Below are 25,156 nucleotides of genomic sequence, written 5' to 3'. Positions count from 1 at the left end.
TCTTAGCCCTTTCCTATCCCATTGCCGCCATTAAGACCCATCTGCATCGGTGTGACATAAAGAAACTTGTAAAAAAAGAAGTAATAGTAGTTTTGTTGTACACTCACAGATTAGTCTCAGATAAAATGGATCCTCGGTTATAGGGGTTCTACCATATGGGTGGAGAAAGAACTGCACAAGGAAGTTTTAGTGAAATGTTTTAGTATGTTATTTTTTAACTGATTTGTGTTATACTTCCTATATTGAGAAGTGAACAAAATGTTGTGAACCCCTGAAAATTTTGTCACAAGCTACCACTGGTTGAGGGTGTAATTGGAAAAAGGGAAAACCATCACAAGAAGTACAAAGGACATATTTTAATAAATTATATATTTTAAAAAATGCAATAGGAGCAACAGTATACAGGTTTCATATCTTAAGCGAAACCCATCACCATATCTGGCACATGATCATGGAATGATTCATCCCAGATGATCCCTCAATTCACATGACATTCAATTGCTAAGAAAAAGGCAAGATTATGTTGATCCATATTCATTATAAAATAATAATAATAATAATAATAATAATAATAATAATAATAATAATAATAATAATAATAATAATAATAATAATAATAATAATAATAATAAATGTTCCGATTAAATGGTTTGCTTTCAAAATGGTATTATAGTAGAAATAGAGTTTTAGCTTATTAGGCTGTGTCTAGTACATATATTACATGCAAAGGGATGTAATACTGAATGAAAATGACCAACCACACAGCAGTAAGGAACCACACACACCACCTTCCAAATGCACATCGATGCTATACCATTACATGTAACTAATCTCATTATTAGACCCGTATTGAACTATGCTATGATATACTAACAATTTGTTGGTTGTTTTGATCCACCTTTTCATGCACACACAATAAATAAGCCTGTTTGGTAAATGATTCTGGGTGGGGTAAAATCTTTTCAGCTCAGTGTACTTCGCAACTGATACATGCAGTTTCCCATACATGACAGACATCTCCTACTCTCGCCAGAGGATCTGCTGAAAGAAGGCTGCACATAGATGCAGAGTTTTGTAAATTTCCTTGGGGGCTCTATTCTCATGACAACAATAATTAATGAATGCAATTATGACATACAGTACTTAAATATCACAAGTATCATTTACTAGTAGTTAATAGAGATATGTTATGTTCTGGACAGGAGCCTCTGTGGCTCAGGTGGCAGAGCGCTGGCTTCTCACCACTGGGTTCTGTGGTTCAAACCCTCGTCACTCCATGCAAGATTTGTGGTGGACAAATGGAGGCGGGACTGGTTTTTCTCTGGGTACTCCGGTTTTCCCTGTCATCTTTCATTCCAGCAACACTCTCCAATATCATTTAATTTCATCTGTCAGTCAATAATTATTGTCCCGGAGGAGAGTGACAGGTTTCGGCAGATGCTGCTAGATGGGGCTTCATTCATTCGATTCCTGACCCGGTCGAATGACTGGAAACAGCTGAGGATTTTCATTTTCATATGTTCCGGACAGCACATACAACCTTGGCTTAATTTTCCAGCCTATGAACAGAAATTAAGAATGAAGATTTAATTCCTCTGGTGTAGAGCAAAAGTTTTGTGGTTACCAAAATGTGGTCAATGAACTCGTTGGCAATTTGGTCAAAGCCAATGGAACTGGCTATTTCAAGGTGAACATGAAAAATGATTAGATTACTAAGACGATCTTGACTCTCTGTCAATTGTAGAAATTATTTTAGACAGCACAGTGTGGAGAAGAAATATTCTCCTCAACAGGCGGACATAGGAATTTTGATACTGTGTACAAATATAGTGAATTTACAACGAAGTTGCAAGATGGCACTGTTTTTGGAATTTTGAGAAAAAACTATGTCATTCAAAATTTACACATGGACACGGTTGACAGTGTACATGACCTTCTACAGCTCGTGAAATAAAACATTTACAATATTTGGTCAATTTTCCCCCGGAGATAAGTTTCTTTGGTCTGGGACGCTACTTCCTACCAGACTAGCAATAGCCACCTAAAATTAATATGGCCAACTGGTTACATGTAACACATTCAAAAATAAAGAAACAAGAAAATATTTAAGGAATAAATCTTACCTCAAATAGTGTATCAGAATATAGACTTGCAGATTATGATACATAACATACTGGCCTTGCATCAACAATAAACTTGCAAGAAAAGCCTAATTCTTAGCAATCAAGTATCACTGGCATCCATCACCACATCTTTACATAAATTACAAATAAATCAATTCTAAAAGGAAACGTTTCCAAGTTCATACAAAATAATTAAAGTATTTAGTCTACAGTGGTTAGAAACTGCTATTTGTCAGAGAATTCAACTTTTACAGCTTCATGAATCATAGCACCAGTAGTTAACTCATACATACATACATACATACATACATACATACATACATACATACATACATACATACATACATAGATCTGAAAAGTAGCAGTTTCTTCCAGAAATTTAGCCTTTCAGCTTACTGCTAATAATACAACATTTCATTTTATATAAAATTAAATATACAATGAATAATACTGAATTACATATTAACATACAGGGATGTATAGTATCTGGCCCTAAATTCAAATAAAGTTCATCTCAATATAATTGTTCAATTGTCCAGTTCCAAAAGTATGAAATATAAGCGTGTAGACAAATGTACACGACTATACTAGAAATATGAACAAAGCAGCATTGACTCTGTTAATGATATAAACAAATCAAATAGATTATCCAACATTTTCAATTTTGCATCATTCTACTACACTGACTGACATAATGAATGGACCACTTAACTTTTCAAAGGAATAAGCATGTTAAAGACTGAAACATTTGTTTTATTATATACAGTGATTATTTTTATGAAAAACTATCTAATTAAGGGTAGCAATAACAGCCAGATAACATTACTTACATAAATTTTTCATGAAAATAATCAGTGTAAATATTAAAACAAATGTTTCACAATTTAACATGCTATTTCCTTTGAAAATTCAACTCATCCATTTTAATTTTGCCGGTCAGTGTATTTCCGTTAAATAAGGATAACTAAAGAACATGCATTGTTTGCAGACACTCCACTCTCCAACAATGATATAGTACTGAAGCTTCAGACTATTTGCTCTGAAAAATACATTTTAAAATCCTAAACTAATCTTTTGTCTTTCATTCTTTGGCAATCCTTGCCTTATTCAACCTCAAATAGGCACAAACAATGCCTAAAGAATTAATTGTATGTACAGGTGACATCTGTTCACATACTTAGATTTCATACGTTGTAACTGAGGTAATTAACGAAGATAACAATTAGTTTTTAGAACTGACTGTAGAGGATAGTTCCTCTCAAGGCATGGGAGTTCAAAATAGATGATTTTTGGGGCTTAAAACCAAATCTCCTGCTTTCTACCAGGTTTGTTTCATAAGTAATGATAATTGTGTCATATCTTCTAACAATGTAAAACAACTGTGTGTTTGAAGGCCATGGGAATGTGCTTCTCAATGCTAGTATCAACATGGGTCTCATCATCTCCCTGGACATGTCTTTTTTTTTTTTTTGGTTACTAAAAAGGGCATCCAGCTGGGTTTTCTTTTCAGATTCAAAAGTCAGTGTTATTCAAGTGTTCTACAAATCCTTCAAATTTAAAAAACAGAAAATAATAACTGAAGTAATCCACCGCTACAAGTCAGAGTAGATAGATTATGATTTACCATCGTGATCATGAATAAAATCAATATATGTTACCATTATGGCATATTAATTTTTTCAAAGTGCCCTTTTCATGTCACATAATGTGGTAGCCCTAGTCCGGGTACAGGAGCTAATGGCAAGGGGCAATCTGAGGATAAGTAATAGAAATCATTGTTCTGTTATGGGCAAAACTAATGCAAATCTTGTACATCTGTTATTCCTATTGTAAAATTCAAAATGCTTTTGACATATTAATACGTGTATGTGTGATAATTTATGCATAGTCCAATGACTGCCTTCTGCTTACGCTTCTCATTAATGGTCACCGACGTCCACTACACGACAGTTCCAGAATTAATATGGGTATTTGCTTTGAAGGCCTGAAAAGTTTTATCACTTAAACACTTCTCTTAGCTCTTCATGACACTGATGAAAATTTTTGCCATGAAGAGTAGCAATTTTCATGTATGAACAATGTGCAATTTTACACCCATCCATCTTGGAGCACGACCGGTAGCACTCTTAATATTTGTGTGTGTTTTTAACTAGCCACCAATGCACAAAAGCTCCATCTTCCCGTGGCATTTATTATGTGTGACACAGAATTTCAAACTTATATACTGGATTTACTATGCTCCTGCATCATCAGAAGATATAAGACAGCTGCCATGAGTTACAAAATGACCTCCATTTAAGGGTGCATTGGGCAAAAATCACCTAGAATAGTTCGTAAATTAAGAGCACAGTTCCATCTTTTTGATACAGAATAGCAATCTGCCATGCACAATCACAATATTTCAGTTTCTGTCCAGCAAAAGCCCTTCATAGGTTCTCAACGTCACAGATTTGGACTGAACAGTTAGCATCTAGAGAGTTAATCGATGAAATTTTTGAACTCCTATGCCAAAAAATAATACTTAAAACAGAACACACATACATATTCTCTCTCTCTCTCTTATATTGCTTACAATATTAAAATAATTTCACATTAAAAAAAGCTACCATAATCAATTTTGCAATAAATCTTCTCAAAAGTGTCAAAAGCAGCATCAAAATTATGTAAATTTGTAACTGAGCATGATAATCGAGACAATAATGAATAAAACTATCAAGGAAAATATACCTGACATCTACCATTTTCTCTTCATACCCACATATTGATCAGTCTTTTCAATTTGATTCATTTCTCTGGAGCATAGAGCCGTATCACCAATGGGGGCAAATAATATTTAGATGTGTTCTGACAGCAATCTACTATCAAAACAAGTATGTTGTGATCCTTATATTTTGTGCAATAAAAGATAACACTACTGAGCGGAAAATATTGAACAGGACACAGAAAGCATACAATACAGCAAAGTGAAAAACCTAGAGTAGGCTAGAAAAAAAACCCAGTAAGGACAGCAGAAATGAAACAGGCTGGCAAAGAAAGGAGACACGCTTCAAACCACATCAACGCCTAAAAATTAAGAGACGGTCGAGAGAATTGTCACGCTCATAACGCAAGATACCATTGCCTTAACCAACCATAAACAATGAAAAACTATAGGCTCCACTTGGGAAATTCACAAGAACAAATCAAGGAAGGAAGCGTAACATATTTTCATCTTAATATTGGTCACAATTTTCTTCATGTGATTACATTTTTAAATTGAAGTCCTTGCAAAATATGCAAACAGTGGAATTTTAAAATGGATAAGGATCATATTCTCAATGTGTCCAAAATTAGACTGCACCTATCAACAGTTCAATAACCTGCCAAAGCTGTATTCACATGGAGGAAGATAAATGGAATAAATCCAAAACTTGTTATTAGAAAACAAACAACAAACTTATTCTGCATAGGCACTGTCCGCGATAGCAGGTCAATGAAAACAAACGTAGGGTCTCCCGCCTGCTGCAGACGACAGGGTTGCTAGGAACAGTGGTGGACAAGTTATTCTGTAATTAGAATGTATATAGAACTGGAAATGATTGAGAAAGAACCTTCCTATTTGAAGATGGCAGTGTAAAACGATGTGGAGATTGTTCTTGCCTTCGTCTCCCATTTCTGTAGTTCTCTCTTTCCATACGACTTGCCATTGTGTTTGGCCTATTTATTATATGTGTTCCTTTCTTATTCCTCCCCCGCCCCACTCTCTGAGTTGATTTGGCACCTGTGTGTTCCTTTCCTATATTTATATAACGCAAAATAAAAGTAATCTAAACTTACAAATATATTAAAGAACATAGGTTTGTAATTTATTCTGCATGAGTTGTACATGTCATGTCTTTAATGATGAAACTAATTTCCAAACTGTAATAAACCTCTACATAACCTGCTGCATTGACAATGACACCTCAATGCATTTGCTTACCCTTCACACCCATGCAAATCAATTTCTTGCTTGGTTTACATTGGTCTACCATCACTTACGATGCCTGTACCATGTCAGAGTGCAGGCTTCAGGGAGAACAGGCACATCCTGAGAATGGGATTAATTTAAATAGCAAATAATAATAATAATAATAATAATAATAATAATAATAATAATAATAATAATAATCGTATGGCCTCAGCTACCGTGTGCAGACATTTCGATTTGGCTGTCTGCTCGTCAATTTCAACGTTCCGTTTTACTCTAGGCCCACTAGATGGCAGACCGAGTAAACCGGATCTCTCTTGGGCGTCTACGGCTGAGATTTAATGAATTTTGTCGGGTAAATACCAAATGTATCACCAGAGATCTTTTACGTGCCGACATCGTACGACATGGAGTATCAAATGGACTTTTTTCCGCCCTTCAAAAATCCGACTACCTCTGCCGGGTTTGAACCCGTTATCTTGGGATCCGGAGGCCGACACTCTACCACGGATCCACAGAGGCAGCTTAAATAGCAAAGAAATACTATGATGGAGAATTGCAATGACAAGGATGAATGGGAAGGCCAAGGATAATATGGACAGAAAATATGGAAGAAAAAAAAATCTCCAGTAACTAAAACAAACAATGAAAATGTTATGTATTCAGCAGCTCATCACTGATCCTATATTCTAAAATATTCCCAATTTCAAACAAAAGGTGCTTCAGCAAGAGCTTAAATAGTTAGCACACTGTTCACAACACATTGGTATTATGTTGCATACAGGGTTATTCAGCTAAGCTGTCCACCTGAAATATCTTCTGATCTGTTAAAAATATAGGCATTGTGAATATTGAATTTTCACGACCGCATTGTATTCGAAACGTGCTTTCAACCTATTAGGTCGTGTTACGTACATTTAGTATGTGTAGAAAGAGATGTTAAGTATAGAACAAAAATGGCCAACTGGACACCAGGGGGTGTATGTAACACGACCTAACATGTTGAAAGTCTTTTTTGATCACAATGCGGTCGTGAAAATTCAATATTCGTTGACTCAGCCCACAACGGGCGACTTGAACACACTCTACGGTGTGATGGCAGTAGTGCCAGAACTGTAGCTTAGATCCTTTCCAACAGAACAAGGATGACCTATGCCACCATAGCTCAACTGGTAGAGCAACCCACGCAAAATTGGGAGGTTGTGGGTTCGGATCCCACTGGTGTCCGTTTGGCCATTTTTGTTCTGTACTTAACATCTCTTCTATATGTACTAAATGTACGTAACACGACCTTATAGACTGAAAGACGGTTTCGATTATAAGCATTGTTTTAAAATTCCTTACTTGTATTAAGGGGCTCATTAAACCATGTCCAATTTGCCTCCGTCACATATGTAATTATTGAGAAACAGGTAGCAACATTGTTTTTGAAATGGAACAACTAAAATTCAAGCAACAAGTTTAACGACGTGGTTATTTTGCAAATCCCACGAGTACTTGTGGAGATATTAAAGGGTTTCATTTGTGGTTTCATATGTGTAGGCATTAGATAGAAAGTAATGTGACACTCGCTGTGATTAAGTGTCAGAGAGGGCCAAGAGCCCTACCTTTGCCACTTAATAAAGACACAAATAAATAAATAAAGTTACTTTGTTTTGCCGGCCCCGCAGTGTAGGGGTAGCGTACCTGCCTCTTACCTGGGGCTCCAGGTTCAATTCCCGGCCAGGTAAGGGATTTTTACCTGTATCTGAGGACTGGTTCAAGGTTCACTCAGCCTATGTGATTACAATCGAGGGGCTATCTGACGGTGAGATGGCGGCCCCAGTCTAGAAAGCCAAGAATAACGGCCAAGAGGATCTGTCATGGTAACCACATGACACTTTGTAATATGCAGGCCTTCGGGCTGAGCAGCGGTCACATGGTAGGCCATGGCCCTTTGGGACTCTTGCGCCATGGGGTTTGGTTTATTTGTTTGTTTGTCCAACCCTTGCCTCGTTTCTCTACGGAGTCGGGTATGAGGTGAGATGAGATGAGATGAATCTGTCGTGGCGAGTTTTTATGACCGGATGCTCTTCCTGACATTAACCTCATCAGAGGAGTTAATGAGATGAAATGAATGATATATGACACTAAGAAGGGAGAGGGTGAAACTCGGTGCCAGCATGTAGCCTACTCCTGTGAAATAGCACCAAGGGGTCTGCTCAAGGCGTAACGTCCCCATTCGATGGACGAATCACCATCAACAGCATCATAATATGCCCTCACTCCATATGAGCACTGTTGAGAGGTTTGGAATTTAATTCAGGGTTCTGGCAGACAATCTAGTGATTAGAAATTGTATAACACCACCTCTCCTACCCTGCCAACCAACATTCTGATGGTAAACAGTTTTTCAACCAACGGGACTCGAACCCGCTAACCTCGGTGTCAGACCATTTAGATTTCAATGTCTTCACGATCATGGCCACCAGGTGGGCTTAAATGAATGAATGAATAAATAAATAAATAAATAAATAAATAAATAATAAATAAATAAATAAATAAATAAATAAATAAATAAATAAATAAATAAATAAATCATTGAACTAGTCGCTCAAATTTTAATTGTTGTATTGGATGAAATTAGTATAGTCCCATTTACAAAAAATGTTGCTACTGGTTTCTCGGTAATTACATACGCGATGGAGACAAATTGGAAATGTTTTATGAGCCCCTTAATACAAGTAAAGAATTTTAAAACAGAATGCCTATATTTTTAACGGATGAGAAGATACTTGAGGTGGACAACTTAACTGAATAACACTATATGAAGAGAGATACGAATAAGAAAAGGAACACACAATGGTACAAACAAAATGGCAGGTCAATGTGAGAAGAGGAAGCGACAGAAACAGGATACAAAGACAAACATGAAAACACAAAATGACAAGGACAAAGGCAAAGCTCTAGAGGCTACTCCGCAATATTAGTAACATGAGGCAACATTATGTGGCACGCGCGAAGTGACTGTCCTTTGTTTAATAGTTGGGTTTCCACTAGTAGCACTGAGGTAAGTAGAGGTGAGTAGAATAGCAATGCTGCCCCAACTGTTGCCTGTTGGTTTGATATGGCTATACTTTTTTCCCTTGCCGTGTGGACAGTATGCGCCGCGTTGATAGAAAAGAGCCTCTCGAAGCGAGGGGCCACTGTTCTCATGATAGAGATTGGCCTGGAAGTGCAAAAATACGTTAAAGCTAATAAATGACATTTATTTCTTGCCATAAGCATCGAGATTAAAGGAGGAATTGAGAAAGTGTAAGGTTACCATTCGACGCCATGACACTTTCAAGCTTTGCGGGCCTCTTTAGTAATTTTTCTTTTGCCAAGGTTGGTGAGGTCGGCCAATGCCCATGATCCTTGGAAGAAGCAATGGATAATGGCGCCTGGAACACTACTTTAGGTTATGAAAGTAAATAAACGTCTAGGGGCAGGCGGGGTGGTCCCTGGCAAGCGTACTGAACACATCTCTCTTCCACAAACATTTTAAAGTGAGAATAGCAGCATCATTTGATATAATAAACCTTGCGGTGTAGCCTCTGGAGTTCCACCGAACACACTCCACATCTTCTCCACAGACTGCCATCTTCAAATAGATGGCTTTCCCCAATCCCAGTTCTATATCTGTCTCTCCTCCCTGACGAGCTTATTTCTGCTTCCTGGCTTCATCAAGAGGTCAGGCTTCAGCACTCACGGAGGGGCCATCCTGATAGATTTGTAGTCTTGATGTGGGACATGCAGGATAAGAAGAAAGCCAGATAAGTACAAAAAATGGAAGAAATTTAAGACAAAGATAAATACAGGTGGTAAAACACAGGACAAACACAAAAGGAGGAAAGGATCCCAATGGGATAATATTCTTCCTTACTCCAATACTTACATTGGTATTATGATTGATTTAAGTGAAAAATGCCTAAAATAAATATTACAGTTATACATTTTTAAAAAGGCGAGAAATACTCTTAAGTTTTCACACTGGTGAGAAGTTGAACCATGATACAGAATGGAATGTAAATTTACAAGTAAATTAAACAGAATTACAGAATCAGATAGAAACATTCTAAAATTCTTACATTTTTTGTGTGTGTATAATACTAAAATGGAGATTAAGTAATAAAACAATGTACTACACTTACTAATATTGTTCAGGACAATAACTTTAATCCACATAACTCAACTAAACCTGATCCTAACAGACGACTTCTCCTTTTTGTTAGACGAGAAAATAAATAAACGTGGTGCCAATTTGTGAATACTCTTGGCATAAATTTGTTTCATGGCAATGAAAATTAACGCATTTTAGGAAGCCTAATCTATTGCAATTTAATCTTGTATTCCTTCCTAGGTAGCTTTGAAGCCGGAGATGCCTACTTCCGAGGATTTAGCTAAAGCTTTTAGTTGGCACATGTCACTTGCAAATGCACATCTGTACTGTCTCTTTTTATTCATATAACAGTGTAACCTATTTTTAAAGCCGAGGTATGCTTCTTCGCTAGTTGCGAATACAAAGTTCGCTAGTATCGTACGTTCTTCCCGCTATGCGTTCTCCTATAGTGTCTGCATCTTCAATACTCAAAGCCTTTCTTTAACCGTAAACGGACTATGACGAGAACTTGCTCTTACAGCCTTAGTTCACTCGTGATTCACACCTCTAATTAATGATGCCAAGCACAACGCTGAAGAAGTATAAATGGAGTCAGGTATCTCGAGGGTAATAACAACCTCACCCTGACTAATGTATGTGCCTGTATTTTTCGGTGTCAGCTTTTGAAAAAAATATATACATGGATTATTTACATAAATACCTGAATTTAAACAGGCATCAGAAAGTAACAAGGGAATCAATTTCATTTACAAACCCATGTAAAAATTTGCAGGTGCTAGATGCTGACAAGGAACATTGTGTATAATATATCATGTAAGGACTCCCATGCCCTAACCAAATCTCTCTTTCACAATATATATGGAGAGAAGTTTGCATAGGTTGATGCAGTCAACTATGTGAGTGAAATTAACAGTGCAAGATATAATCATGTCTAATATGTGTTAGACTCAAGATGCAAGTCCTGTACAACATACTGCTAGCTTCACGTTGTATTGCAGGGACACCACAACTGCTACCTTCATGACATGGTCGACAATGTCAAGCAGTTGAATGGAGAACCTTACTGCACTAAATCTGTAAGAGAAGTCATCTTAACAGATCCAGTAGATGGTGATCCTAGTCTCTAGGGCAGAGTGACACTCTTGTGAAGAACCTATCTTACTTCGAGATTAGGAAAGCACAAGGTTGAGTTTGTATATACAATATTAGCTAAAAATGGAAACTTTTGTCCACAGGAGAACAAAAAAAGTTTACCTTTGGGGAACACGAAGATGATCTAGAGAGAAAAGGATTTAATTTTATAAAGTGGTCATCTTCCAAGTCCACAAAAGGATCAAAGTACAATATGATTTTGCACAATGTTGCACCAAATGAAGAACAAGTAGATACACTGATTACAAAAGTTCACTCCATCAAAAAGATACAACTGATGATGATTGTTGTTTAAAGTGGCTTAACAGCTAAGTCCACAGCTCCTAATGCAACAAAATGACATAATAATTAAAACTTCAAAATATATCCACTGACTAGTATCTAAAATGAACAATGATGAAAAATAAGCATGAATCCAAAACAATTCACAACTGCTTATTTTTGGAGAAGATGCTTGTGTTCCAAAGGGGTCTAAAATCCAGGTCACCAGCCCCTCATAACAGTACTAATCACTGATAAAGCAGAACCGTGGTGTTCCTCCTATAGTGGTACTAATCACACGTAACGTAGACCCATGGTATGTCACCACTCACAGGTAACACAAACCCATGGTGTTTCACACATAAGGGCACTACTCACAAGCAATGCAGACCCATGGTGTCCCTCACTCAGTGGGACTAATCATGTGCGCTGGCATTCCTGTGGTGTTCCTCACATAGTGCAACTAATCACAGGCTACGAAACATACAACTTCAGAGTGGAAAACTATGCAGGACAACCATATGTGTAATAATTTTGAAGAACATATACTGATTTACCATGCTATAAAATATATTATTGTTTTTGATTTAGAAGGAGTGAACTTTTTTGATCAGCGATGTGACTTGTTCTTCATTCTCTGCTCATGGGGTAAGTTGAAAGTCTGCTTGGAACATTTTGTGAAATGAAACTACTATCTTCTATATTACCATCTCTCTATTCAGAGACACGTGTTTCACATCATCCCAACGTAGAAACTTTTCTAACATTCTCCAGTGGACAAGGTTTTCATTACAAAGTGGAAAATGTGTGGTTCTTCCAATAATATCAACAGTATTGCGCTTTGCTGACCTCATAATGATATAAGTTCATCATCAGATGTTGGACATTTCATAACATCCTATGCACCTTTGTATTTCTAGTTTTTTGATTTCTTTATTTTGTAGGAAATACCTGTTAATGTTGTGCGGAGCTATGAGACGTGATGTGCAGTGGATGTCGATGGTGTTCAATGCTTTCAACATTCTTGGCAATAAGTTCTTAATTAGGTAGAGTTTTGCCGGAAGAACATGGTAAAGATTGATCTCAAGTTTGTTATAATTCTAAATGTACACAGGATGGGACAAGAATGTTACTATCAGCAGCATGTGATCAAATCTTTCACACTGTAAAGGAGGGCTGGTTCTAATTAGAATATAAGATACAAGAGTTAATGAAATCAGATTGGAGAAAATCTAATAAATGGGCTGTAACAGGTACAATACTACCAATTTCCACCTCTTAACACTGAAATACTCATCATCAATGTATAGTCAGTTTAGGAACAATCATTATTATTTCAAAGATGCAAGCTGATAGTAGATTTGCTGTTCAGAAAGGATTACTGCTCTCTTCAGTATTTCTAGAATGTGACTTTCAAGCTTAATTAATTAAATAAATACTAAAATAATTAAATACTCATTTTCAAGAGAAAAACTGACCTTAGCAGTTTTTTTTTTGTCTGTAACATACAGTTTCCCTCCTTTAAATAAAAGTCTACCATTTAAGCAAGCTAACATTGACTTCTCAATTCTTCCATATTGTGTGTTTTATTCAGCAAATGAGTCAGTGGAAAAGGAGGGGCAGGTTGTTGTGGCAAGGATGGAATAGGACGTACAGAAGGTTGAATAACACCATACAGATGAAATATTTGAAACAAAATGAGCTAACAAGTGTTTATAGAAAACAGCGATCAGGAAATTATACGAGGGCCATCCGGAAAGTAGTACCTGTTAGCGCCGCATGAAGCGCTGACTCGGGTAGCCGCTGGGCAAGGTCAGACCGCGGCAGTGGCTTGTCTGCCTGCTCTGTGCGAGGTTGCGTGACGCTAACATTGCCTGTGTTGTATCTGTGATCATTTAAAATGTTTAAACAAATTGAGAACCCCGCCAGTTGTGAAGTGAGGCCAGGCGTCATTATCCTTCGTGACAATGCCAGGCCTCATGCAGCTGCGATAACACAACAACTTTTGCAGCAATTCAAGTGGAAAACCTTCGACCATCCCCCGTATAGCCCGGACTTGGCCCCTTCGGATTTTCATCTCTTTACGAAGCTTAAAGACTTTCTGGCGAGAAAAAGATTTGACAGCGATGAAGAACCTAAACGAGACGTGACTACGTATCTCAATACACTGGCGGCGGAGGACTATGACGCTGGAATACAAAAACTCGTTTCACGTTATGACAAATGTCTAAATTTGCTTGGAGATTATGTGGAGAAGTAGTGTAAAGTATGCTCTTTCCAATAAAAATGTGTATATTTGTTAATATTTACTCCTGTGTTCTTATTGTGCAAACGGGTACCACTTTCCGGATGGTCTTCGTAGTTCTTCCTGAACACACATCTGCAACAAAATATTCTGAACATTTATAAATGCTGCAAATGTCATTTTATCACATCTGTACTGAGGTTCAATTACAGTTTTCAATACATTTAATGGAGTATGAGTATTTTTGAAACAATGAGGACTTTTGATCAGCAAAACAAAAAATTCCTGCTTTTTTTTTTCTTTTGTATATATTGAACCCGAGTGACTTAGGCCCATAATCAATCATGATTTGATCGGTAAAATAATATGATACATTTATTGAAATACAGAGGAGTGTATTTGAAAATATTTCGTTTAGGTAATGTCGAAATCAGAGCGAAGGAAGGACGACAGACTGGAGCCTGACGGATTAGCTCAACACGACAACTTTTAGCTACTTCACAGCAGGGAATATCATTAGTTGGCGTACAAGGAAATACAGAGTCCACAAATAAGTCTTGGTCAGAAAGAGGAAGGGGGAGAATCATACAAAGAAAACCCACCACATGAGTAAGACCTTGGGATATTTTTGGTAGGACGGAAATTCCATGACCTCATGGAAAATTACAGCGGCTGAGTGTACGTTCGCTAGCCTAAGTTCGAACAGGTGGAGATTTAAATCACGTGACCGCTTGCCGGCCAATAGTAAAAATTTGATGGGAGACTCAGTGATACCATCTTAAGGAATGATGGATGAGATATTTTCGTAACTACAAAAGTATTCAGTAATAAATTAATATGAGTACGCGGATGAATGTAATGAATTTATTAGATGTCACGCATGGAAAAATAATCAATACTTAATGGCAAATTAAATAAATTGAAGGCTGGATTTCTTGGAAACCGGACAGCTTGAATCTCATTGGCTGAAAGAAGACCACGTTGTCAGAGACGCTTACGAAGGCGCGAAATGTGAGGAGCTAAATCCATCCATATCTCCTAAATCTGTGATCACCTGGAGTTCATATTTTATCCAGCAGATATGCTAGCGGAGTGGATTAATTTGATGTAAATTTTAACTTCCAATTCGGAGTGCAAGTACCGATATTAAAAATCCACCCCCTCCCTAAGGGGCATGACGTCAACGAATCCGCGGGAAAAAGGCTTCATCCATATATACGGAGCTGAATTGACGGTCGCCAGCACACTTGTCTTGAATCGTTGGAGCTGAATTGACGCTCGCCAGAGACTTGTCTTGAATCGTTGGAGCTGAATTGACGGTCGCCAGCACACGTGAATTGAATATCGGGAGCTGAACTGTTGGTCGCCGGTAACTTAGAATTCTACGGACGTACAGTCATTTAATGGCGCGAGCATCCGCCAGTGTTTGTAAAGTGTGATCGCGCTCAAGCAACATGTTAAATCTGGAAATAGTTAACGTAGGATAGTGTTTTTTATTTATGAATAATCAGTGATGTAAAGTAATTATCCTGCAAGAGAGTAGTATAAAATATATCACCATAAGTACGTACATAATAGACTGTGTGACGAACAGTACTTTAAGGAAGTAGTAGCCTGTACTTAGCTATACCGAACCGATGTAATGAACACGTCAAGAATGCCGTATAAATCGGGCGTATCGCGACGGGCGAAATAGTTGACACCTCGTCGTACGTGTCCAGGTCCATTGTGCGGTAGGTGGACGAAGATTAAATAGTGTAAATATATTAAATTCTTGGGTCTAGGATAGAAATTTGTTATATCCAAATTAAAGTATACAGTGTTAACGTAGTAAATGGTGAAGGTTTGTGGTAATCAAGATATGAGAGTAAAATAATAATGTGCCAGGAAATCTTTTGTGAAACTACGCCATCAAGGATGGAGGAGTAAAACGCAGAGAGGGGCTGGATGAAGCCTCTCGTCTGCAAAGCTGCAATGGAATACCGATAACTAAGATGAGTACTAAACTGTAAAATATATTGGGGAAATGTTATCGTGATGGGAAAAATGGGAATAATTTGGTCATACTTGGTTACCTTCTGTAACAAGATGGGTCGCTTAACGACCCCATCCTAAATTTGTAGCACGGACAGTAGTAAATCATAATAATGTAAATAATCGGGTCTTTTATGTATTCAGTTTGTTGGAGATGTAAATTTGTATATATAGTGTAGTACGTTAAGTCATGCATGCATTCATAGTTTCTTTGTAGTCGATAATTTCTTTACATTTGATTTTGATTATGCTAGTTAAATAAGACCCGATATGTGCTTTTATGTTTTGTCATTTTAACGAGCCATTTAATGACATGGAAGGAAAATCCAGCTTCGCCATACCAAGAGTGTTTTGTTGAAATTAATATGGTCATATTTTCAAAGTGAAGTTGTTAAATTTGTGAGATGCGATTAATATAATAATTTCCAAGTAAATCATATCTGGAGTGTTTAGTGCCAGAATAAATCGAATTTGTAAAAGGGGTTATGCGTTAAACATATTACGAGTGGACTACCGTATTACAGGCGAAATTATTATTTTTTTAAAATATTAATAATAATAATAAATAAATAATATAACTATTTTTTTTAAGAAGATATTTTTTTTTTAAATATGATTTGGAGATAATAATAATTTATGTGATCAAGTGTTGAGTTTATTGGGAATCATTTAATGACGGGAGGTCGTTTTAATTTGAATTAAAGTGCGTGATAACTTAATTTGATCGATTAATAATATTGAAATGTAGATCGGTGTTAATAATCCGTACATGTTAATGAACGTGTGGTTTAAATTACGGTCCAATATTTTTTACGTATAAATGTCGCGTTTTGAAGTTGCGATTCATTAGCCGGAACATGTAGTGCTAATATTACGAGACCATGATTGTCAAATTTTGGTAAATATAATTTCAAAATGTTACGATTATTTGTGGAGAATGAACTAAGGCATAGATCCAAATGAGATAGAAAATGTGAAAGAATTTGCAGTCAGATAATAAAAGGTCGTACGATGTCCGAAATGAATAAATAAGTCAGTTGATAATTCTGTGAGGAATAAATAAATGAATCGAGGAATATTGAGATAGAGAGGAAAATAAATTCCGTACGAGAGACACTTAGGATATTGATATGAGTGTAAAATGTACGGGCAGTGTCACAGAGAAATACTGAGTTACGCAGCGGGTAGAATTCGAACCCGTGACAGCATGTACGAAATAAATAGACTGCACAGTTATTCGTTGAGATACAACGGATCTAAGGATAATGAGAGTTCAGATTCCACAGAAATGGTCGTATATTGTATTCATTGTAATAACGAGTGAGGACAATCATGATGTCGTGATAATAATAATAATAATAAATATTGCAGATAAAGGATTGGACCGCCTTAATTAATTGAGCGTTGATAACGATGTTAAACGGGAATCTAAATGATAATATGCAACCGATAATAATAATAACAATGTAAGGACGATGTTAAATCACCGCGGTCGGATTAATAATAATTGTCATAATAATAACTGTAATGATGTCGTTGGTTGATCAGTGAATTAATTTGTAATTGCGACCGATATCTTAATATATAATTTGGCGGAAGTGACCGGTCTATTAATAATAATAACCTCTTAAGTGACGTGAATAATAATAATATCTTTCATTAATAATAATAATAACCACGAGAGGGATATAATAATAATAATAACAGTAATAACCATTGGTGTTTGCATCCCGCATAATAATGATGATATTAATCAAACGTGACAGTGCCAGGAACCGTTGAATAATAATAATAATAATAATAATAATAATAATAATAATAATAATAATAATAATAATTTCGAGGATGATAATATCGTGAATTAAATTATTTGGTGACGATATCCCTCTATTCGTATGTTTGAATAATGAGAGTGATAATATTAGAATCATTTTTTTTTACCGCGTTATTGTACGGTTTCCGTATGGGACGATGTGACAGTCATACTTGCGTGTTTGTTTACTTCGCTCGCGATGCGAAAGGGGGGCCATGGCCACGGTATTTCCCACCGCTTCTCGTTATCTCATTTGTGGCAGTAGTCTACTGAGGCTAACTGGAAACAATTCAGATCACATGTAAATAATATGTAAATGCTAATTCATTGGTATGGTATCAGCTGGATATCGTAAGATAGGGACTGTCCGTGGAATCCAGTTTTCTCAATTCACGAGAAACATTACCCAGTCCGAGTACCGGTCTCGGAAAAATGTATATAGCCGGAGTACATCATCTTAGTTAAATCGGGAAGCCGACCGTAACATGGGTTATGCTCGGGCTCCCGATAGAAGGAAGCTATATCCTTGAGTAACGGTTCGATTCAAATGGAATCGATCCGTAAATTATACCTCCAAAATGTCATTTTATTTCAGAAGCAACGCAGCAAGACATTGATACCACTTGCGGTATGGCAAGTGATTTATATATGTAACATGTGTGTAAATTCAAATATTGTTGCCACGTGTATCAAAGTTTTATACGTCAAATGGCGTAATAAACCGCTCCTTCTGGCAAATTATTTCAAAGGAAACCACTCTCATAATCTTTTATTGTAGTTAGATGATGCCCTTTTTAAAGTAACAGTCACTTCCTAGTCCTATCATGGAGTCCTTAAATTCAAGTTACAATCGAGCCTTCCCCCTTTTAATTTTAAGTTGCTCCGTTCATCCCCGTGTTCTATTATGCCGTTATATTTATATTTGATGATTTAAATAATGAACCGACACCCCTGAGATAAATGCTAGTCTGGGACTCGGGAGGTGGACGGGTGCAAAATGGCTGGCCCAAAGTGGGGCTTTAAGAACGGCAAAGTGTTGCTTTAAGAACGGCAGAGAGGCCAATTTTATTGCTAATCAATTTTTATATTTTTATACTTTTTTTTCCAAATTTGATATTTTTAATTTTTGATTTTTATTAATTGATGACCGCATCACGGTCAAGTGTGTGTTCACTTGTAACGTAGTATCATGCTAGAGTAAGGTTAGTTTCGAACGGAGCTAGATTTGGCTAGTTATTAATATAATCCATTGCTAATCTCTTCAAGTTTGGCAATGATTCAAAATTCAGTAAGCTCGAAGATTTGATGTTTCTCTTTTTCCCATATGGAATTTAATATTTTTTTTTGTTATTCAGGACTCCATTTAAATGTCATTGGACATGAGATGAATATTATAAACAGTTGTTTAGGAAGGCTTGAAATGGTAAAAATATTACTGAGCACCAGTTCAAGTTGTTATTTAAAAAGAGGTTGAGATGGTATAAATTAAAATTAACGTATTTCAGGGCAGGAGATTTCCAACTTCATCGTTGTTTTTTTTATGTTGTTGTTGTTGTTATATTGGAGCGGTTTATTGTGAAATCTTAGGCGCAAGCCAGCATTCAAGTTGAATGACCTGCAAATGTAAACAAGTTTTATAGTCAAATTTTTTTTTGTTAAATGAAAGTTAGTGTAGGGGTATAATGTCATAGGATAGGGCCTAGACCCAATAGCGTATTCCTTCGTGTGCAGCAAGGCGAGAGGCCGATCGGCCCTTTTGCTTTCTCAAGAAAAGTTATAATGTCTGACGACGGTGGGGAGCAATCCCAGGACATATTGGTAGAAGGACAGGGAGAGGTGAAAGCTCTCACGTTAGAGGACTTAATGCAAGCGTTGGCTTTGAATAATGTTGCAATGGAACGTAGGTTCGATCAAGTACAGGCTAATAGTGTTTCATTAGAAAACAAAATAGATCAAGTACAGGCTAATAGTGTTTCATTAGAAAACAAAATAGACCAAGTACAGGCTGCGAGTGTTTCACTAGAGAATAAGATCGACCGAGTACAGGCTGCGTGTGAAATAAATAAATCAGAACTCAAGGCACAAATAGATGCAGTTCAGGCCGCGAGCGTAGCGATGGGACAGGAACTTAGGGACAAATTAACTCAAGTCCAGGAAGCATGTCACTTCGCGAAAGACGAATTAAAAGTGCACATGGATGCGTACATTACCATCGTTAATGAAAAGGTTGACCGCGTTAGAGATGAGGCTCAAATGGAACGCGCAGAAATTAAGGAAAAATTGAACGCTAGTGTCAAGGAACTCGCCGCTCTGCGATTAACTGATAAAAAAGACATAGAATCACACATAGAGGAAATTCGGGATGAGTGTAGGAAGGAGAATGACATCGTCCGGGGACAAGTAGAAGAAAAATGCGCGCAGATAGCTGGCACCTTGGACAAGCATGACAAGGGCATGAACGAGTTACGTGGGGAAGCCGCACGTACACTTGTCATCGTAGCAGGACTGAAAAACAAAGTCGAAGAACTAACTATAAATTTAGAAGACCGTAGCCAGAGAATAACTAAGTGCGAAGACGCAAACTTAGCGTTATTCCAGCGGACGGAAGATCTAATCGAACAGGGCCAATCATTTGCCGACACGGAAGTTCGCCTATTAGAACAATGCAAGGCGTATAATGGGCAAAATTCCGGCACAAAAGAAATAGCCAGTTGTAATCCCGACGGAATGGATGACATCCGAAAAGACTTGGAGATGTTGAAGGCTAGGTTGGAACCATCAGCGTCTAGCCAAGATTTTAACCTCCAATATCGCGAATACGAACCCCATGATAACCAGGGGATTCATAAGAAAGGAGGCCTATCCCATGCTGATACACACGGTTTCAAGTTTGAAAACAGAGATGGGTCGTCTACGTCATCAAGTGCTATCCCGACATCGGTGGTACACGTCATTAAGATGTCTGATGACAAGCCACCAAAGTTCGATGCCCGTGGGCATATTACCCCGAAAGGTTTCATCCGGGAAATCGCCGGTTATATAAATGAGAATAAAATACCGGTAGAGCGACAACTGCGAACGGTCGAGAAATTCCTAGACGGAGCACCAGCTGTATGGTTCAGGGCTTTCTTGTATACTTTTGAAGATTTTGAAGGATTTCGGCGGGCTTTTCTCCAAAAGTTCTGGAGTATTCAGGAACAGCAGGAGTTAAGGCTGGAAGTATACTCCAGACGATATTCGACATCTTCACCCACGAAATTCTCTGATTACTTTGTGGCACAATTTCACAAGCTACGGGAGCTTGATAATCCAATGAGCGAAACAGAATTGATTAGCGCCATTGGAAAGCAATTGCCATTCGAGGTCCAACGAATGATGATAGCGTCAAATGTCCAGACAGCTGTCGATGCGGAGGCTTTATTACGTCAATTAGACCTCACAACGCATCATTCGAACCCAAGACAAATTAGGAGCAGGGACCAACAGGTGAATAATCTCGAACGGACAATCGAACCGAAGACCACTAGTACGAAGAACCAGGGAACTAGTACTGATCCGGAACCTCGTCGAGCATATAATACGGAGTGGAAGCCGCGACAATGGATGAGACCAAGGAATTTTGCGGAAGGCAACCGGCAAACCAACCAAGGGAACTTTCGAGCTGACAGGGGATACCGTGGATTCCAGAGAAGTAATTACAGGCCGTATCCAGCTAGGAATCAAGGGAACCCGAGATATTACCAGGGAGGATCTCGTCAGGAGAAGGATGACAGATATCAAGAGTCTAGGCGGTATATAGAAGAGCTGAACAAGAGAAAATGGAAGGAGGCGATCCATGATCGAGGCCGTGATGAGGAAGCGACAGGAGCGGAGAGCTTGCAATTCCAAAGAGCAAGGATAGGTGGCAGCGACTTGAACCCGAATGCACCGACGTTCGATTCGGGACAAGAAAACAAAAGGATGTGACTAGAAGCAGAGGATGAACGAGAAGAAGCAGATGACGAGCCGGAAGAAGATGATGTCGAAGAAGAGGATGAAGAAGATGACGGAAGGGAAGAAGAAGTCCAAGTAATCCATACACCAATTGAAGCAAGGCCATGTCCAGAGTGTGGAGAGATAGACAGAGACGTGCGGGAATTTGTCAATGCGATCTATGATATCGAAAGACAGAACGAGGAGTTAAGGGTCAGGAACCAGATGTTGAGAGACGAAATCAATAGCCGTCGCAGAACAGAGGATCCAATGTCAAATCATGATAGTGATGATAAGGACACATCATAAAAAAAAATCTCATGATACTCACTAGATTTTTTTTACCTGGGCAAGAGGAAGATGAACCCGAGTGACTTAGGCCCATAATCAATCATGATTTGATCGGTAAAATAATATGATACATTTATTGAAATACAGAGGAGTGTATTTGAAAATATTTCGTTTAGGTAATGTCGAAATCAGAGCGAAGGAAGGACGACAGACTGGAGCCTGACGGATTAGCTCAACACGACAACTTTTAGCTACTTCACAGCAGGGAATATCATTAGTTGGCGTACAAGGAAATACAGAGTCCACAAATAAGTCTTGGTCAGAAAGAGGAAGGGGGAGAATCATACAAAGAAAACCCACCACATGAGTAAGACCTTGGGATATTTTTGGTAGGACGGAAATTCCATGACCTCATGGAAAATTACAGCGGCTGAGTGTACGTTCGCTAGCCTAAGTTCGAACAGGTGGAGATTTAAATCACGTGACCGCTTGCCGGCCAATAGTAAAAATTTGATGGGAGACTCAGTGATACCATCTTAAGGAATGATGGATGAGATATTTTCGTAACTACAAAAGTATTCAGTAATAAATTAATATGAGTACGCGGATGAATGTAATGAATTTATTAGATGTCACGCATGGAAAAATAATCAATACTTAATGGCAAATTAAATAAATTGAAGGCTGGATTTCTTGGAAACCGGACAGCTTGAATCTCATTGGCTGAAAGAAGACCACGTTGTCAGAGACGCTTACGAAGGCGCGAAATGTGAGGAGCTAAATCCATCCATATCTCCTAAATCTGTGATCACCTGGAGTTCATATTTTATCCAGCAGATATGCTAGCGGAGTGGATTAATTTGATGTAAATTTTAACTTCCAATTCGGAGTGCAAGTACCGATATTAAAAATCCACCCCCTCCCTAAGGGGCATGACGTCAACGAATCCGCGGGAAAAAGGCTTCATCCATATATACGGAGCTGAATTGACGGTCGCCAGCACACTTGTCTTGAATCGTTGGAGCTGAATTGACGCTCGCCAGAGACTTGTCTTGAATCGTTGGAGCTGAATTGACGGTCGCCAGCACACGTGAATTGAATATCGGGAGCTGAACTGTTGGTCGCCGGTAACTTAGAATTCTACGGACGTACAGTCATTTAATGGCGCGAGCATCCGCCAGTGTTTGTAAAGTGTGATCGCGCTCAAGCAACATGTTAAATCTGGAAATAGTTAACGTAGGATAGTGTTTTTTATTTATGAATAATCAGTGATGTAAAGTAATTATCCTGCAAGAGAGTAGTATAAAATATATCACCATAAGTACGTACATAATAGACTGTGTGACGAACAGTACTTTAAGGAAGTAGTAGCCTGTACTTAGCTATACCGAACCGATGTAATGAACACGTCAAGAATGCCGTATAAATCGGGCGTATCGCGACGGGCGAAATAGTTGACACCTCGTCGTACGTGTCCAGGTCCATTGTGCGGTAGGTGGACGAAGATTAAATAGTGTAAATATATTAAATTCTTGGGTCTAGGATAGAAATTTGTTATATCCAAATTAAAGTATACAGTGTTAACGTAGTAAATGGTGAAGGTTTGTGGTAATCAAGATATGAGAGTAAAATAATAATGTGCCAGGAAATCTTTTGTGAAACTACGCCATCAAGGATGGAGGAGTAAAACGCAGAGAGGGGCTGGATGAAGCCTCTCGTCTGCAAAGCTGCAATGGAATACCGATAACTAAGATGAGTACTAAACTGTAAAATATATTGGGGAAATGTTATCGTGATGGGAAAAATGGGAATAATTTGGTCATACTTGGTTACCTTCTGTAACAAGATGGGTCGCTTAACGACCCCATCCTAAATTTGTAGCACGGACAGTAGTAAATCATAATAATGTAAATAATCGGGTCTTTTATGTATTCAGTTTGTTGGAGATGTAAATTTGTATATATAGTGTAGTACGTTAAGTCATGCATGCATTCATAGTTTCTTTGTAGTCGATAATTTCTTTACATTTGATTTTGATTATGCTAGTTAAATAAGACCCGATATGTGCTTTTATGTTTTGTCATTTTAACGAGCCATTTAATGACATGGAAGGAAAATCCAGCTTCGCCATACCAAGAGTGTTTTGTTGAAATTAATATGGTCATATTTTCAAAGTGAAGTTGTTAAATTTGTGAGATGCGATTAATATAATAATTTCCAAGTAAATCATATCTGGAGTGTTTAGTGCCAGAATAAATCGAATTTGTAAAAGGGGTTATGCGTTAAACATATTACGAGTGGACTACCGTATTACAGGCGAAATTATTATTTTTTTTAAATATTAATAATAATAATAAATAAATAATATAACTATTTTTTTTAAGAAGATATTTTTTTTTTAAATATGATTTGGAGATAATAATAATTTATGTGATCAAGTGTTGAGTTTATTGGGAATCATTTAATGACGGGAGGTCGTTTTAATTTGAATTAAAGTGCGTGATAACTTAATTTGATCGATTAATAATATTGAAATGTAGATCGGTGTTAATAATCCGTACATGTTAATGAACGTGTGGTTTAAATTACGGTCCAATATTTTTTACGTATAAATGTCGCGTTTTGAAGTTGCGATTCATTAGCCGGAACATGTAGTGCTAATATTACGAGACCATGATTGTCAAATTTTGGTAAATATAATTTCAAAATGTTACGATTATTTGTGGAGAATGAACTAAGGCATAGATCCAAATGAGATAGAAAATGTGAAAGAATTTGCAGTCAGATAATAAAAGGTCGTACGATGTCCGAAATGAATAAATAAGTCAGTTGATAATTCTGTGAGGAATAAATAAATGAATCGAGGAATATTGAGATAGAGAGGAAAATAAATTCCGTACGAGAGACACTTAGGATATTGATATGAGTGTAAAATGTACGGGCAGTGTCACAGAGAAATACTGAGTTACGCAGCGGGTAGAATTCGAACCCGTGACAGCATGTACGAAATAAATAGACTGCACAGTTATTCGTTGAGATACAACGGATCTAAGGATAATGAGAGTTCAGATTCCACAGAAATGGTCGTATATTGTATTCATTGTAATAACGAGTGAGGACAATCATGATGTCGTGATAATAATAATAATAATAAATATTGCAGATAAAGGATTGG

General features: G+C 37.5%; 1 protein-coding gene across 2 annotated transcripts in view; it reads right to left on the bottom strand.

The window, feature by feature from the left end:
• Window positions 1–352: 352 nt before the first annotated feature.
• Window positions 353–25,156, bottom strand: part of sgl (UDP-glucose 6-dehydrogenase sgl) — a 76,700-nt gene continuing 51,896 nt past the window's right edge. For both annotated transcript variants that reach the window (XM_068229895.1, XM_068229893.1), the window contains exon 11: window positions 353–9,830. The gene's annotated coding sequence lies outside the window, so the exon portion shown is untranslated. The remainder of the gene's footprint in view (window positions 9,831–25,156) is intronic.

This window comes from Anabrus simplex, chromosome 12 (genome assembly GCF_040414725.1).
Source record: "Anabrus simplex isolate iqAnaSimp1 chromosome 12, ASM4041472v1, whole genome shotgun sequence".
Classification (NCBI taxonomy): Eukaryota; Metazoa; Arthropoda; class Insecta; order Orthoptera; family Tettigoniidae; genus Anabrus; species Anabrus simplex.
Note: the sequence above shows the minus strand (reverse complement) of the source record. Positions and strands in the feature narration are given on the sequence as shown.